This window comes from Miscanthus floridulus, chromosome 17 (assembly GCF_019320115.1).
Source record: "Miscanthus floridulus cultivar M001 chromosome 17, ASM1932011v1, whole genome shotgun sequence".
In the NCBI taxonomy this organism is placed as follows: domain Eukaryota; kingdom Viridiplantae; phylum Streptophyta; class Magnoliopsida; order Poales; family Poaceae; genus Miscanthus; species Miscanthus floridulus.
In genome coordinates, this window is record NC_089596.1 from 52,708,519 (window position 1) to 52,724,753 (window position 16,235).

The 16,235-nt window shown below is 42.9% G+C and overlaps 1 non-coding gene across 1 annotated transcript; it reads left to right on the forward strand.

Annotated features, from left to right (window-relative positions):
- Positions 1–3,330: 3,330 nt before the first annotated feature.
- On the forward strand, positions 3,331–3,439 carry LOC136519225 (small nucleolar RNA R71). Its single transcript, XR_010774783.1, has one exon. It is a non-coding gene; the product is annotated as a small nucleolar RNA R71 (small nucleolar RNA).
- The last annotated feature ends 12,796 nt before the right edge of the window (positions 3,440–16,235 follow it).

Genomic DNA, 16,235 nt, shown 5'->3' on the forward strand with positions numbered 1-16,235 from the left:
AATTCTACAAGCACAAGTGGAACTAGGTGAATTATAAACAAAATTCTTCACATGTGATGATGACTTATCTCACTTTACCATGCTTTTGGGTGAAATGTTGATGGTCCAAATGGGTGTTAGTGACCGTCAACAAGCTCCCCCAAGCTACCCCTTTGCTATCCTCAGCAAAGATGCGGGTTTAGCATGGAATAGGTGTTGGATTAAGAATTGTGTATTATGTAACGCCCTGCAAAGACTTGTATACAAACAAATACTATCTCTTGAGTTGAACATGTTAGCACTTAGAAATTTCACCATCAGTCTTAGCAATGTGGGACTTATAGCTTTCACCTTGATACAAGCAGTTGCAAGAATGTGTAGCTAGATAGATACTTTTTGCCTACTTTGGTTTAGCTCAAACTTCCTGGAGGTTTTCACATGAGTTGAAAAGAAAACTTGCCTAAGTTCCTTAGATGGTACACTCAAGTCACTCAATGGTATTTGAAATCCTCACCAAGGCCATGAATTTTAGCCTTAATATCTATCCTAAAGCTTATGTGGAGCTCAAGGTAGGGGTAAAAGCATAGCTTACTTGAATTAAATCTATTGCTAAGTCAAACACTTAGATCAGAAGGAGCAACAAATCATACAAATTGATCAAGAGGTGCATGTGTATGGTATATTTGGTGGAAGTGGTACTCCTTTGAGAAATTTCCCTTCTCTAGCTTCTTTTTGAGAGGGCATGGCTACTTTTCTTTTTTCTCACTCTCTTTCTCTCTCTCTCTCTTTTAAATGCTAGTGCTTTTTGGTCTTTTATTCTCTCTCATTTTTTTCTGTAGCCCATGCCTCTCTTTTGATGTAAGACAACATAGAGAGGTAACTTTGATTCTCATAGAACAATAGCAAATGCATATGTGAATGCATATCCCCAATATAGGAATAGCATAAATATGTGGGTGTACGTGATCTTTTTCAAAAAGCATGAAAAGTTTCTCTAGTCAGATCAATAAGGCTTGAAAAAGCTCAAAACAAACAAGCAGATTTTGTGGTGGCTTTATCATGGATGAGTGTGTAAGTATTTGGCTCTGGTTGGAATTTATCACCTTTGAGGAACATCTAGTAAGAGAGTTTAGCATTTTGCAAAACAAAACTCTAGGTTGTCTTTACTATTCCTCAGATAGGTTCAAATATTTACTCTAATCATGGCATACAACATATCTCACAAAAGCCTATTCTTGGTTCTAGCATTTGCAACCCACGAAAGCATTCAACTTAAGATGAACTCTAAGTTTATCATGCTCAAAACTTAAGAAGTATAAGGTTGTATAACAAGCTTTTGCAAAGTATCACAGAGCAACCATTCATCATCTCCAAATAATTTTATCATCATTTTATTAGAGCAGAGTTTTTCTTGGAACAAATTTAAAGGCACTCCTCTCTATATTCTATGATCATGAATATAAAAATATAAAGCAAACATGAATGTAAAGAGAGGGTTTAAGATCTTCGTACCTGAGCGGGGAGAGACGTCTCCCCCCAGCTTGCCTTTTGCATAGGTTGGAATGTCTTCTGGCGGCCCTTTTGATTCTTTTCTTTATTGACTAACTAATACTACTAGAATGCATAAATGACTAGCTAAACCTATAACTACTAGATAACTTATTCAGTAGGGATGCTACTGAATTTTTATTCATTATTACTAAATGTTTTTTTCATATGTGTTGCTTTAAATGCATATCTATCCTATCAGGCATTAGCTACTATAAACTTTATTTATTAACATAAAGTATCTAAATGCAACTAACCTATCATGCAATATAAAGAAACTTTATTAGAAATGAAATGCAACTAACGAAATGCGGTAAATAAATGCAAGGAATAGAAAACTTACCTTTTTGTTGGGCTCAAGGTCATTCGTCCTTGGGCAGAGGTGTTTCCTCTTGTTCCACCTTGGAGGCCTTGTTAGGATCAGGATCAAGGGATGACGAGTTTGAGGATGGATCTTTCTTTTTACGCCATCTCTTTCTATTCTTCTTCTTGACATGTTTCTTCGGCTCTTCAATCGGCTTTAGTTTCTTCATCTTGATTCTCTTTGGATGTTTCTTCTTTACCTACTTCTCATCAAAGAGGGGTTGTCCAGAGGCAAAAGCAAATATTTCTTTTCTTCCAAAAAAGTGGAATTGGATTTGCCTAGAAGCCACATATATGCAAACATTTGTAGTGTTAAGGAAGGGACGACCAAGGATTAAAGGTGTATCCTCGGTGTTGCCCATGTCTAAGATCATAAAATCTGTAGGAACATAAGCACTCCTAACTTTAACTAATAAATTAGTGGCTACTCCCTCGAGATAATGGGTAGATTGATCAGCTAATTGCACATAAACTGAGGTTGATGCTAGGAGAGTATAAAACAACTTATCATAAGTTTCCTTAGACATGATGTTAATACTAGACCCTAGATCACATAGAGCATTATGAAATGTATGAGTTCCAATGGAGCAAGTAATCGCGGGGATACCGGGATCACCCTTCTTAATGGTAAATGGGGAATCTAATAAATAGGAACCCCAAGAACTTAAAGCATAGCCATACTTTGTAGTAACAAGGTTGGCTGTCTCCATTGTTCCCTCAGGTTTGCCAGGAATTCTATCTTTTTCATACGATGGGATAGCAGCAACAATTTGAGCTAATTGGGTTTCTATCATCTTATTAAAACTAAGTTGATTCTTTAAGACAGAAGAAAATTCATCCAATTTAGCATTTATATTTTCCAACATCTTGTCATGAGCATGCAGTTTCTTATTAGTACTATCAGTCATTCTACCATTGCTATAAACAAGATCTTTTAGGAAAGCATAACTATTATTACCTTGATTATTCAAACAAGAAGAAGAGTAATAATTGTTACCTCCTTGGTTGCTAGAGCGCTGATTCCAGCCTTTATGTTGTGGACAGAACCCATTGTCGGTGTTGATGAAGTTGAGGTCCTCTTGAGTTTCGGGGCAGGAATTGCCTGAATGTCCAACATCTCCACGGACTTCACAAGTCATGTGTGAATACATGGCCTTGAGTGTCTCTTGGGCACTCACCTTCTCATAATGTTCCACTCGCTTTGCGAGTATATCCATCTTAGCTGCAAGCATGTCAATTTCTTTAATTGAATGCATACCTTGTTTACGGGGTTAGAGTCGATCGTCGCTCCATCCTAGGTTGGAGACCATCTTCTCGATCAGTGCCTTTACATCTGCAACACTTAGCGAAAAGAATGCACCACCAGCAGCAGCATCTAAATGGCTCCTATCTAATGACATTAATCCATGGTAGAAGTTCTGGATCAAAAGCTAGTCTTCTATGCCATGGTGTCAGCATGCATAGACATACTCGTGCATTCATTCCCATGCCTCAGGAATTGACTCATCTGCTAGTTGTTGAAAACTAGATATTTTATTGCATAGAGCATTAGTCTTCCCCATGGGGAAAAACTTAACTAGGAAAGCATTGGAACACTTATCCCAGGTATCTATAGCATTGCGGTTAGAGTAAAACCATCTCTTAGCCTTTCCTAACAAAGAGAAGGGGAAAAGGCAAAGACGTATAGCCTCTTGGCTCACTCCCTTAATGGTGAATGTGCTACAAATCTCCATGAAATATTGGAGGTGAGCATTTGCATCCTCGTGGGCTTTCCCACAGAACAGACTAGCTTGAACCATCATGATTAATGCTGGCTTAAGCTCAAAGTTAGCGTCCCCATTGATAACATTGGGTCCGATGGCTACATTAGAAGCCGAGGGTGCAGAAAAATCATGAATGGACTTATCGCCCACAATCATGTAGGGTAGTGAAAGGATATGAGGAAAATAGGATAAACTACTTAGGATAACTAAAAACCTAGCTAGCGAATCTAGCAATATAAATCCGAGGCCAGTTGCCTTCCCTAGCAACGACGCTAGAAATGCTTGTTCATATTTCTTAACGACTATTGGAGGATTCCGCAAACGCATAGAACTATCACGTAGCACTTAGCTCGGTGAGTACCGAGTGTCGAATTTATATTTTTTCCCATAGGAAGGCGGAAGGCTAGAATTTATATAGGACTAGGATTTGCTAAAGGTAGGTTCTAAGTTGATCCTAGGTAGGTGGACGATAGTGAAGGATGAGTGTAAATTACCTAAACTAACTACTATTAACAAGCTAACCAGAGATAGCAAGGTGGGAGAGGGAGCGATTTATCTTTCTAGTAACTAAGGTAAACAAATAACTAGGAGAAATGTGATAGTACTTCGGGGCATAGCCCGCCTACCAACTAGGAGAGTTAAATAGACAAGGTGTGCCATGACCGCTATGATTTAATAAATAGACCTATCGTGATGGAATACAGAGGATGGACAAGGCTATCACCACTTGCCACATACCACAATCTATCCGGAGGCCTAGCCGTATCCACAAGTAATCTATAGCCTAAGCACCATGCTTAATCTATAGGCTTACTACTTTTATCCAAGCTCCAATGAAATGAGATCAAAGCACACTAACCAGACGGTGGAACTGGTACTAACGAAAGACTACTAATAATAAGATAACCTATGCTACTAATGCCAAACAATAAGCACCTGAGCTCACTAATGACTAGTACTTAAAGTAAAGCAAGCAATACTAGAATAAAGTACTAAAATAAATACTAAATAAAGTAATGCAGAAATGAAAGAATTACAAAGGAGCTATACAAGACACAGAAGACTCTTTCAGACTTCGATAAGCTCTGCTCTTGCTCTACTCCACTACTAGACTACTACTCTCTAGCTAAAGCTAAGCTAGAGAAGCTTGGAGAGCTTGGAAATGACAAAAATTGAATGGGACGTCTTCCATTGAGCTTCACACCCCCCCTATTTATAGTATAGAGTGAGGGGAGGGGTATTTGTAGGTAGCGGGGAGGTCAGTGGCCACTGGGGCACTGGGTGGAGGCATAGGGGTGCCGACCAGCCCTTGGATGCACCGTGTTAGCATCCAACGGTGCTGGTTGGCTCCCAATGGCGGTTGTGAAGCTAGCACATGGTGAAACTTGGTAGGTATGTCAGTTGGTAAGTCGGTGGAGAGCTTCAAGTGTATGACAATGGGCCCATCAATCCACCATGAGTTAATCTTGGCCCTTGATCAAACTGACTTGAGTGGCTTCCCATTGGCTGAGGAGTGGCTCCCATGGATCACTAACGTGGCATGGCCACAGGTGGGGCCGGGCGATGCTCTTGTGGGGCCAGGCAGCTCCTAGCTATGGGCCCAGGTGGGCATGCCACGTCCACTTGCTCCTATGGTCCTTGTTTGTCACCATTTTCGCCAAAATTTGCCATATTTCCTGCATACAAATAATTCTACAAGCACAAGTGGAACTAGGTGAATTATAAACAAAATTCTTCACATGTGATGATGATTTACCTCACTTTACCATGCTTTTGGGTGAAATGTTGATGGTCAAAATGGGTGTTAGTGACCGTCAATAGTAGGTCTAGTGGATTGCTCGTGTCATTGAGTTACCTCACTTGTGGGTAGGTTCTTGCGGTGTCTAATTGTGTGGACGAGGTTCGTGCTGCACCTCTTAGCCTCTAAACCTCCAAGTGTTGGTCGACATAATGGGGACTAGCGTGCTGGCAAGCACGTGAACCTTGGGAGAAAAATTGCTTGTCTCTTGCCCTTTGGTATTCTCCCGGTGATTGAATTGGTACCCATCTTGTGATTGGTTCACTCCTCGATGCGACGGTATAATCACCCTACTCACTCCGTTTACATTCCCGCATACTAGTTGTAGCAAGCTCTTTAGTGTAGCTAGAATTGAGAGCTTGCTTTGTAGCTTAAGTTTATCTAGTGGAGCTCTTTAGTGTAGCAAGTTTGAGAGCTCTCAGTGAGTAGCAACATAGCCCCTTGTGTGCCTAGTGATCATAGCAACTAGAATTGTTGGATAGGTGGCTTGCAACCCTTGTAGAGCTAGAGCAAGTTTGCATTTCGCCATTTGTCATACTAATCAAATTGCTCTAGTTGGTTTGTAGATTTTTAAATAGGCTATTCACCCCCTCTAGCCATATTAGGACCTTTCAACGTCTTACATGTACCTTCCTACGCAAAGTACATCAAAGACAGCATCAACAACAAATGACCTTTGCCATCCATGGAGGTCGTAAAGCTGACGAAAGAGTGTAGCGCAGCTATACTCAACTGTCTACCTGAAAAGAAGAAAGACCCTAGGTGCCCTACCATCACATGCTCCATTGGCACCCAGCAGTTCGATCACGCCTTGTATGATCCTAGGGCAAGCATAAGCTTATGCCCAAGACCGTCTTTGATAAGTTGAACTTCACCCAGCTCGCACCTACACCAATGATGCTCCAGCTGGTCGATTCTACGATCTGCTACCTAGCAGGAATAGGTGAAGATATTTTGGTGAAAATCCAAGGTACTTCATCCTAGTTGACTTCATGGTGCTAGATATAAAAACAATGAAGAAATTGCCCCTCATCCTTGGGCTACCTTTTCTCAGCACCGTTGGAGCATAGATTAATGTTAGAACTAGAGAAATCTGCTTCAACATCAATGGCAATGAAGAAAAGTTCGACTTTCGACCTAGACAAGAGCAATGCTCCTTGATTTGTATCAAGTATAGGCTGAACCCACAAGGCATTAAGGAGGTTGAAATACAACCTCAATGGGTGGACAACCTGGTCAAGAAAAACAAAGAAAATAAAAAGAGGCCACAGCTGAACAAGAACAACCTAAAACAAAAAGAAGAAAAGCCAAAGGTTGTTCCCACACCACCCAAGAAAACACTGTGGAAACAAAAAGCAGAAGCCCCAAAGTCCACCACCACACCACCAAAATCAAACAAAATGGTGTGGAAACCGAAGAAGGTGCAATCATCCGCGTCTACTCCTCTAGGCGTGGATGTACCATCCTCAAGCAAGAAATGAAGGGAGAAGAGTCCTGCTCATTGGACTTTAAACAGTGAGCCCTTGCCGAAGGTAAATCGGTAGTTATCCTTTATATTTATGATATAATAAACAATTACCTAGCTTAGAATTACTAGATAATAAAACTATAAAATAAAATATAAATACTAGGTTTAAATACCCTTCCATGCTCTTTACAAGTATGTTTTGGTTTGGGTATGATCTTTCGTGCAATCATAGTTTCATAAGCATTTCAAATTAAGCATGGTACTTAGGTTGATTAGCCTACCTTGATCAAATTAAACATGATGTCTAGTTTGATCATTGAACCAAAACTACTAAAGTATAGACATGGGAGGAATAAACTTGTCAGCAAAACCATATAAAAATATATAGAATAAAAACAAATAAGCTACCTCGGAGTCATCACCAAGCCATCTCGGACCATAGGCCATGAGCAAGCTTGGGGGAGGATCCTGTGTCGATGAGATATAGCCGGCAGTCTACCGAGAGGTATGCCCATTGTAGTAGATGAATCAGTGGAGGTGCGCATGAGGGAACCGGACGGTGACATAGAACGCAAGAGACAACAATTAGGCAGGTTCAAGCCGATGACTTGGCATAATACCCTGCGTCCTGTGTCTTTTGGAGGGTTGTATTGCGTATGATTAGATGAAAATGAGGGGGTCCCTACCTGCCTTATATAGCCCAAGGGGTAGGGTTACAGATTGGTTGTTTCTATCCTGATCGGTTTACAAGATAGGAAGTTACAGATATTATGGGAACTAGCATATCCGAGCAGGTTTCCTAGATCACCAAAGATCTTCACGCAATCTTGCGAGGCTCGCCGACCTATGTCGTGCTTCACACGGCATTGTCTTGTAGGTTGGGCCTCCACTAGTGGCATGGCCCATGCGTAGTCTTGTGGGCTAGACCTCCCGTAATGGCTTGGCCCATGTATAGCCCTGCTGGTATCAGGGGTTATACCCCCAAAGCTAGTATCCGAGCGCTTTGCATCCATTGAGCAACACTGTCTTGAACTTGTCCGAGCTATTGAGCATGCATCTGAGCTATTTGAACATGTTGTCTGAGCTGTTTGAGCATGTGTCCAAGCTGTCTAAGCATGCATCCAAGCTATTCATCTGGTTGCTAGAGCCGAGCACACTCGAAACCAAGGTTTGTCAGAAGGATGTAAGGAGCTCAAGTAAAAAAATTCAATGTCTCCATCTTAGGTGAAGTGTGCCCACTTAGGTTCTGGGCATCGAAGTTGGTCACGTGGCATCCTTGACTTAGTTAGCGCAGAAGAACTTAGCCACTTTCAAGAGATCTAAGTCAAAGAAATAAGCACATTCACCACAAGGTGAAGTGTGCCCACTTAGTCCTCGAGCCTAGCACTAGGTGAAGTAGTCTCGTGGTGCTAGGGTCCAAAGTAGTAGTCTTTAGGTGCTGAACTAGTTCCCAGCTTAGCTGAGAAAAATAGTATAGTCATCGCTAGATAATATGTACATACGTAGTCCCAAGCTTGCTGGAAGATTACAAAGAAATCTTGTAGTAGGGTCAGAGAAAGAAAATATCATGTTGTAGCAACTCTTAGCGTTGAATATTAGTCCGCGTTTGACATAGTTTGATGCAGAGGCCCACTAGGCCCACTCAGTGGCCCAGCAGCATGCAGAGATGTCGGGAGAGAATGCAGTGCAATGGGCGCGGTTTCCAAAAAACCCTAGAAAGCGGAGGGTCAGGGGTCGAACCGTTATAAGAGTGCCATGACCCTAGCGCACATTCCCCACTTTGTCTCTGCCACTTCTTCTTCCTCGTGCCCACATCGCTTCGCCTGGCAACTGCTCCACCACTAGAGCAACCACAAGCATGTAGTCTCCTCCAGGCCACGGATCTATTAGATGGCGCCCAAAAGAAACCATGGTGGTTCAAGTAGAGCATCATGTGAGCTCAATCGCGCTGAGGAATGGGTAGAGTGCGTCAGCAACGAGGCGGCGCTCAATCGGTTGGTGGAGGACAGCGTGCTGCCTGATAGGGTGACGGCAGGATGGTGTCCGGCTCATGGTGAGAGCTTTCTGACTCCTCATGGCGATGAATTAGTAGTTTTTGAAGATTATCTCCATCACGGATTTGGTGTTTTGATCCATCCGTTCCTTCGTGGATTGATTGACTATTATAGGATTAGTCTTTGCAATCTGGGCCCAAATTCCATCCTTCATGTCTCTGTCTTCATCCATTTCTGTGAAGCTTATCTTGGCATTCTTTCACATTTTGATCTCTTCCGCCACTTCTTCTATTTGAAAGCCCGGGGGGATCTAGATCTAGGATCATAGGCAACGCATACTTGCAGCTTTAGGATGGGATGGTTGGCCAATACATTGCCACCCCATTGAACTCACATGTGAAGTATTGGGTGCAGCAATGGTTCTACATGCCACATGGGGAACACTATGTGGCATGTGACATTGATTAGATTCTCGTGAGCAATGCCAAGTGGTCAGAGAGACCTAGTGTCAATGGGATGAAGCAAGTGAAGGAGCTATTGGCACTGATCGATCGAAGAAGGGTGGATGGGGTCATAGTAGCGATGAACTTCAGTTTTCGACAATGCTAGCCCAGCAAGGAGAGAGCACATCCTAGATATGAATTCTGGGGAGATACTGATGGGACCCGTGAGGTGCCCGAGCCGATTGACCAGGACGAAGTCATGCGGTGAATTGGATTGTTGTTTAACCCCATGAGGCATCGTAGGATTGATGATCAGCAGAGGGCCTTTAGTGTAGGGACCCTCTTACCATGGGTAGGAGTCTTGTTTTTAGTTTTGCTTGATCCCTTATCTATTGCAATATACTCATTCATTTTCCTAAAGATTCATGGGTAGGATTAGGAGGTATACTTCTTGGTGGTGCCATCAGCTGACTGGCCAAGGGGTGTTGATGCCCAGCCAAGCAATCCTTAGTGTTGAACCAGCCTGGAGGCTAGTGGGGATAGCTCGATCGACCTTGATGATGGAGATGAAGACGATCGGACACCGTATGTCCACGACAAGCTCTAGGGAAAGCGGCCAGCTAGCGAGGAGGTATCCCTAAAAAGAAGAAAAATAGCAAGATTATCTTGCTGTGAGGAGAGGCTGATAAGCAATGGAGCATCCGCCCAGCCTCAAAGATGATGGGTGGTGCTGTCGAGCTCGTCGAACAACGATGGACAAGCGGCGCCTCCTTCATCGAGGGCAGTGATGCCCCCGCCATCTGCGCCTGCTGGGGCAGAGATGCTTGAGAGGCAACGAATGCAGGAGGCTACAGCGACAACACCCGACAGCCGTGGGATGCCTCAGCAGCAGTAGCTTGGGTGGCGCAATTAACAATAGCATGGATGACTACTGTAGTCCTCGAGACCACATGGACGACTCTAGTGATGGCAGCGTAGGCGACCACCGAAGTACCCGAGACCATGCGGACGACTCTAGTGGTGGCGGTGGAGACATCGGGCGGTTCGGCTGCTGGGCAGACTTGTTCTAGGCAAGGACATAGGTTCCAAGCTATGTAGCAGGAGTCCTAGTTGTAAGTGTCTTATTTATTTGTCCTATTTCTTTGGCATGGTGGTTTGCTTCTTGACGAATTTTTTGCTTGTTGTAGTACGGAGTCGACGGAGGTCCTGTAGCCATCGGCTACTGATGACGGAAGGCACATGGAGGAGCTCGCAGCTCCCCATGCCGAGCAAGCACAAGCAAGGGCGGATTCAGTTGCCCCCACCATGGAGCAACCGACGGTTGTGGAACTGATCGCCCCTACTATGGAGGAGCCCACAACAACTAGACCGACCTCACCTAGTGGCGGATTGCATGACGAGGGCGATCCTGGTGTAGAGGAGGCGTGGGATGTTGTGGCTATGTCAAGTGGCCTTGCCGGAGCAGGTACGGAGCCTGTGGGGACACACCGAGCAGTGCGGCACATGGTCCACCCATGGTTGCTGAACCAGCGTCATCTGCAGTGGCATCAACGGCGAGAGTGGCGCTCAGATGCTTTGTTCGAGCATGGTAGCAGCCAAGGAGGGCACCTTTGCAGGCGGCCGCCATTGAGATCAAAGAGATAGTGCGGGAGCCCACCCTACCTCCACAACTCCTCTGCATGATCATTCAGTGTGGGGAAGAGGTTTAGGTGCTAGAGGAGGGGGATGCAAGCATGAAGACAAAGAAGCTAAGGGCTGATCTAACACCGATGATGGGCTGTATTGAGGTAAGCCTGAAGAGGTCATCTTTGTCCTTTAAAGAGCGCAGTCTATCCATTTGCCACTATAGAATCTGATGAAGGTGTCCGAGTAGTGCCGGCGGTGGCTGGAGGAGATGACTCTAGTACTGGAGGAGAACAAGAGTCTATAAGCATCGATGAAAGACCTCTAGGTGCGCCTGCTCCAAGAGCACCACCATAGGGAGGACCTAGAGGTGAAGGTTCTAGTGTTGGAGAAGGAGCGCCAGCAAACGGAGGTGGAGGGGCAGTTGATGGCCAAGCATGTTAGCCGTAGCACTGATCGGTAGAAAGGTAGGTCTCAGAATTTCGTTTTCCTAGTATTCAGCGCTGTGAGACGTCTGACTGTTATACACAACACTAGAGATGGAGCTCGGCCTTTCCTAGGAGGCCTTCATCCAACTTCAAGAGGCAAAGGAGAAAGCATAGAGAAGGCCGAGAAATTCAATGATGATCTTCTACATGAGTGTTTTCACACTATTTTGACTTTTGCGGTGTTAAGCTCATGCTTAGCATACGACTGTCTTGTTTGTAGAGTATCGACACTAGGCCTAGGCGTAGTTCTAGGTGCTCGTGGAACAAGTGAAAGCCCGTGCTGACAAGCTAGAGATGATGATCATGGGAATCCAACCCATGCTAGACTACGTCGGTCTTAAGCAACCCGAGGGGGCATGGTTGCCCAGTGACGGGCCGTACCAGTCGGTCATGGATCGTTGCTAGACAGCATGGGCAGACTTCAAGGAGTTCACATGTAGCATCGCCCATGGAGCCGTCATCCACACACTCATGCAGCTATGGTCACACTACCCTTTAGTGGATCTCCAACGGGTGGCGATCGGGTACGCGTAGGGCACGGACGTGGAGAAGATTGCCAGGCTGGAAGACGATGCGAAAGAGCCAGCGAAGAGGTTGGCCGAAGATGTTGAGCTATTTGGTGAAAGGGGAGAAGTTCTTCGTGTAACACCCTAGGTCTTTGTCACCAGTTAAGCATTGGGTTTGAGCTCAAACATGACATGTTAAGTGGTGATGAAGGTGTCAAGATCAAATCTACGAGAGTGAGCTCCAACTTAAACTTGGACAACACACCCTTAATTACATGTGGACCCTTGTCAAGATTATGCAAGAGTAATGTTACACATGCTTATTTCATGTACATTACATCAACATGCATCCATCTTGACCAGTGGAAAAGTTTCATGAAGTTTGGAATCAAGAAGTCACATGAATTGATAAGTTATAATCTTTCTTGGATTGCTTTATTAAGTGAATGGAATTATAGGTCATCAACCAAACCTTGCTAACTTGCCCAAATGACTCTAATTGAACTCTACAAGAAAAGTCATGAAGGGTCGTGTTGAGCAAACGTCAAGAAAATGCCTCAATTGGTCAAAAACTCTAATTTAAGCTTTACCGGGATGCTATTTTGACCTGTGTTGACCAATCGCTTACATCGCTTGCATGGAGTTGCACCTTAAATAAAAGTTGAAGTTTTAGTGGAGTAGAACAAACTTTGTTTTTGGACCAAGAGCTATATCATCTTGGAACTAAGCCAAACAGAGGCTTGAAGATTGAATCAGCTGCTGTCTTAGGCTCTCAGAAAAATATTCTGAGTCCCCGATTGACAACAGCAAGTTGACATGTTTGTAAATTTTTATCTTCCAAATTCATGTGGCAGCTCAATTGGATTCCTTAAGATGAGTTGAAGTACTTTTCATGGTGAAAACAATAGATCAAGTCTCATCAAATTTGGAGTTCATTTGGATCTTTAAAAATAGTTTCCAAAATAGCAAAGGTTTACTTTGTCACTTAACTAACATCGACATTGGCATTCCGCGTTCTCCAAATTTTGTTAAACAACTTGATTTGGTCCCAAGATAGAAGTTGGAGTATACATTGTGGAGAAGAGCGTACAAAAAGATGGCACCAGTTTGATTTCATTTTGACCATCAATTTTGGAGTTTGTTAATCGTCATCAATGCATTGACAATGCCGTCTTGGTGTGTAATTAACCGCTAATCTACTGCCCTAATGATCATGGTCCCTAAATGAAGATTGTAGAGCAGTCCGTGTAGATCAAACTTCATTTTAGGCCCATTGTTTGATTCAGCCCAGAACTGGCCTGAACCACGTCCCACCTTCTCCAAGTCGCTGCCTGCCAGGTGTTCGATGAAACGCCGTGTGGCCACCGTGCATGGGTGCCACGTGCCCACCTCCACTACCGTGCCCCTGCTTCGCTGCGTCATTGTCTGGCTCTGCTCCACATCCCTATGCCCTCCAGAACTAGACGCTCCTCCTCCCTCGCCCTCTGCACTACAAGCGCGTGCCAGAGCGCGATCGCCATTGACGCCGCCGAGTGAAGCTCAAGCTACCGCTGCTATGATAGGCGCTGCTCCCTCTCCTCTGCTATAGTGCCTAGCCAAGCCACGCGTGCGCCGCCATAACCCTAGCTTCTCCGGCCCTCTCTTTTCCCGCAGCGCCGTCGTCGTCCGCCGCTACATCGCGGTTCTATGGTCAGGCCACCACAGTCAGTCACTGGTCAGACCGGCCCCTTCCTTGGACACCCGTGGGTTAGGCCACCACCATTCCAACCACGCCCTCGCCTTCACCATCATGCTTGCAGCCACAGGAGAGCACCACCGCGTCGAGAACTGGCCGACCCCATCGGTCCTCTGCTCTATGCAATGAAGAAGGAGAAGGGAGGGATCTCGCATGTAAACAGAAACTTTTGGAGGGTTCTAAATGTAGATCTCGTGACACCATTGAATAGTGCAGCAGACTGTGGGTTGATTCAAGAAAAACTCAGGGGCTTCAATGCAATTGTGTTTTTCCTTTATGCATTTAATTTGGCTGAAACTTTGGAAAATTGTAGTAAATTGTAGAAAAATCCAAAAATAGCAAATGATGAATTTTTGAAATACTTGTGAAATTGTCTATGCAATAGATCTATAATATGGCATGTTTTAGTTTAAAGATTGTGCTATAAAAACCAATTTATGTAGTTAGGTTTTTAATACTTGTTATATCTTGTCTTTTTCATAACTGCAGTTGTTCTACTCAAATAAATGTGAAATTTGTATGGTAGGCTACTGATGCTATGTGTATGATGTGGTAAAAATTTTAGGATTTTAGGCTTGATAGTTTATGATCTATAAAAATAACAAATGTCATGTGTTGCTTTGCTCATATTCTGAATAAGCCTGCATGTTTGTATTAATTGGCTTAGTTAAGTTATGAATCATGCCTTGATGATAATAAATGAGTTGTATTACTTTTCTTAAGCTTTCCAAAAAGATGAAAAGCATAATTTTTGGTTAAGTAGATTTTTAGTTGTAGTTGCTTAAATTTCTATGGCTGTTTTTGCCCAAACCCAGACAGGGTTGCCTTGTTGGTACTATGGGGACTTTTTAATAGTAGAATTAGCTCTAGGTGTTTATAATAAAGTTGTTTAGAATTTGCTAAGATTTCTAAAAAGTATATAACCACATTTATTGGACATGTAGAACTCTAGTTGTAGCTGTTTAAAGTGGCATGTTAGAATTTGTCCATGTCTTGGACAGAGATGCATTTAGTGGATTAATTAACCTTGTTAGCTGGAGAATCATCTTAAGATGATAATAATAATAAAGTGGTAGGTAACTTCATAATATTTTCAAAAAGTTATGATTCATGTTTGTTGGAGGTCTAGAACTCCAGTTATGCTTCTCTGAAGTTCCTATCAGTTTTTTGTACCACTCTTGTTTGGGCTGCATGTGCAGTTTTGCTTGTGCAATTATTTTTGTGGTGTAAATAATGTTTTCTGTGGTTGTAGTGAATACAAAAGTTGAATATAATTTCATAATATTGCTTGTGTTCAAATTGCAGGACCATAGGCTTGATATTTTAGGAGTTATGAATTTGACAAATGATCTATAATGTTTGGTCTATGCTCTGTGCAGATTTGAAAGATTTCATTGTTTGAACTAGTTAAGTATGAAATCATATCTTAGTAATAATATAATAGTTATAGTGGTTTCCTTAAGATTTCCAAATTATCTTAGATCATCCCTTTTGGTGTTGTAGAGCTCCAGTTATAAGCTTGAGAAGTTGCATGGCAGAATCTGTCCAAGCCTGGACAGAGGTGCACAATTGTGCTTGATTGACCTTGTTAGTTGTGGAATCACCTTGTGATGATAATAAATATGTTTTAGATAATTTAATAAGATTTCTATAAAGTTAAGGTTCATGCTTGTTTGATGACCATAACTCCAGTTATGCATTGTTGAAATTACTACTACTTTTCTGTCCTAGTTCTATATAGATCTAAAACATTGGCATGTTTAACTGGTTAGCTATAGAATAAGCTTTTGGTGATAATAACAATGTTGTAGGGCATTTCATTAGCTTTCCATAAATCCTAGGGTCACCCTTGTTGGGTTCTTATATCTCCAGTTATGGTTAAAACAAGTGACTGTTGTGCTACTATCCAAATTTCTATACATGTGCTAGGTGATTGCTTTAGCTTGCCCTTGTTTTGGCTAAACATGTTGGTTAGTTCTTGATCAATGCATGGGTGCAATATCCAAACTTAAGTTCACTTGTGTGACATGCCTAATATGCTTGCTATCCCTCTAAAATAGGTTGTGTGATGTTTAGTTAAATAACTCTAGGTGCCTATGTCTTGCATGATCTTATGTTTGCCTCAAATGCTATTATGTGATGCATCTCATATTACCATTCTTCATATTCATGCACTTGCATCTTGCATCTCATCTAGGTACACTAGATAAACCACATGAAGAATGTGATGTTGGAACCGAACCCGAAGACGGTGTATGGTGGACCTATCTCGAAGATGGAAGGACCCCTGGAGTACATGCCTAAATGGGAGATGATCGCCAAGTGAGTGTCATCTAACAAACATTGACCTAGTGTTGGATCACTGGCAAGCTCCGGAGCATTCTAAGCCTCCAATATTTTTAAAAATATCACTTGAATCATTTATGTTTCACGCATTAGGTTATAAGAGTTGATTGGAACCACTTGATGCATATAATTTCCTTGTCCAGCAATATACCTTTAACCCTGTGTAGGTCTAGGATCGAAT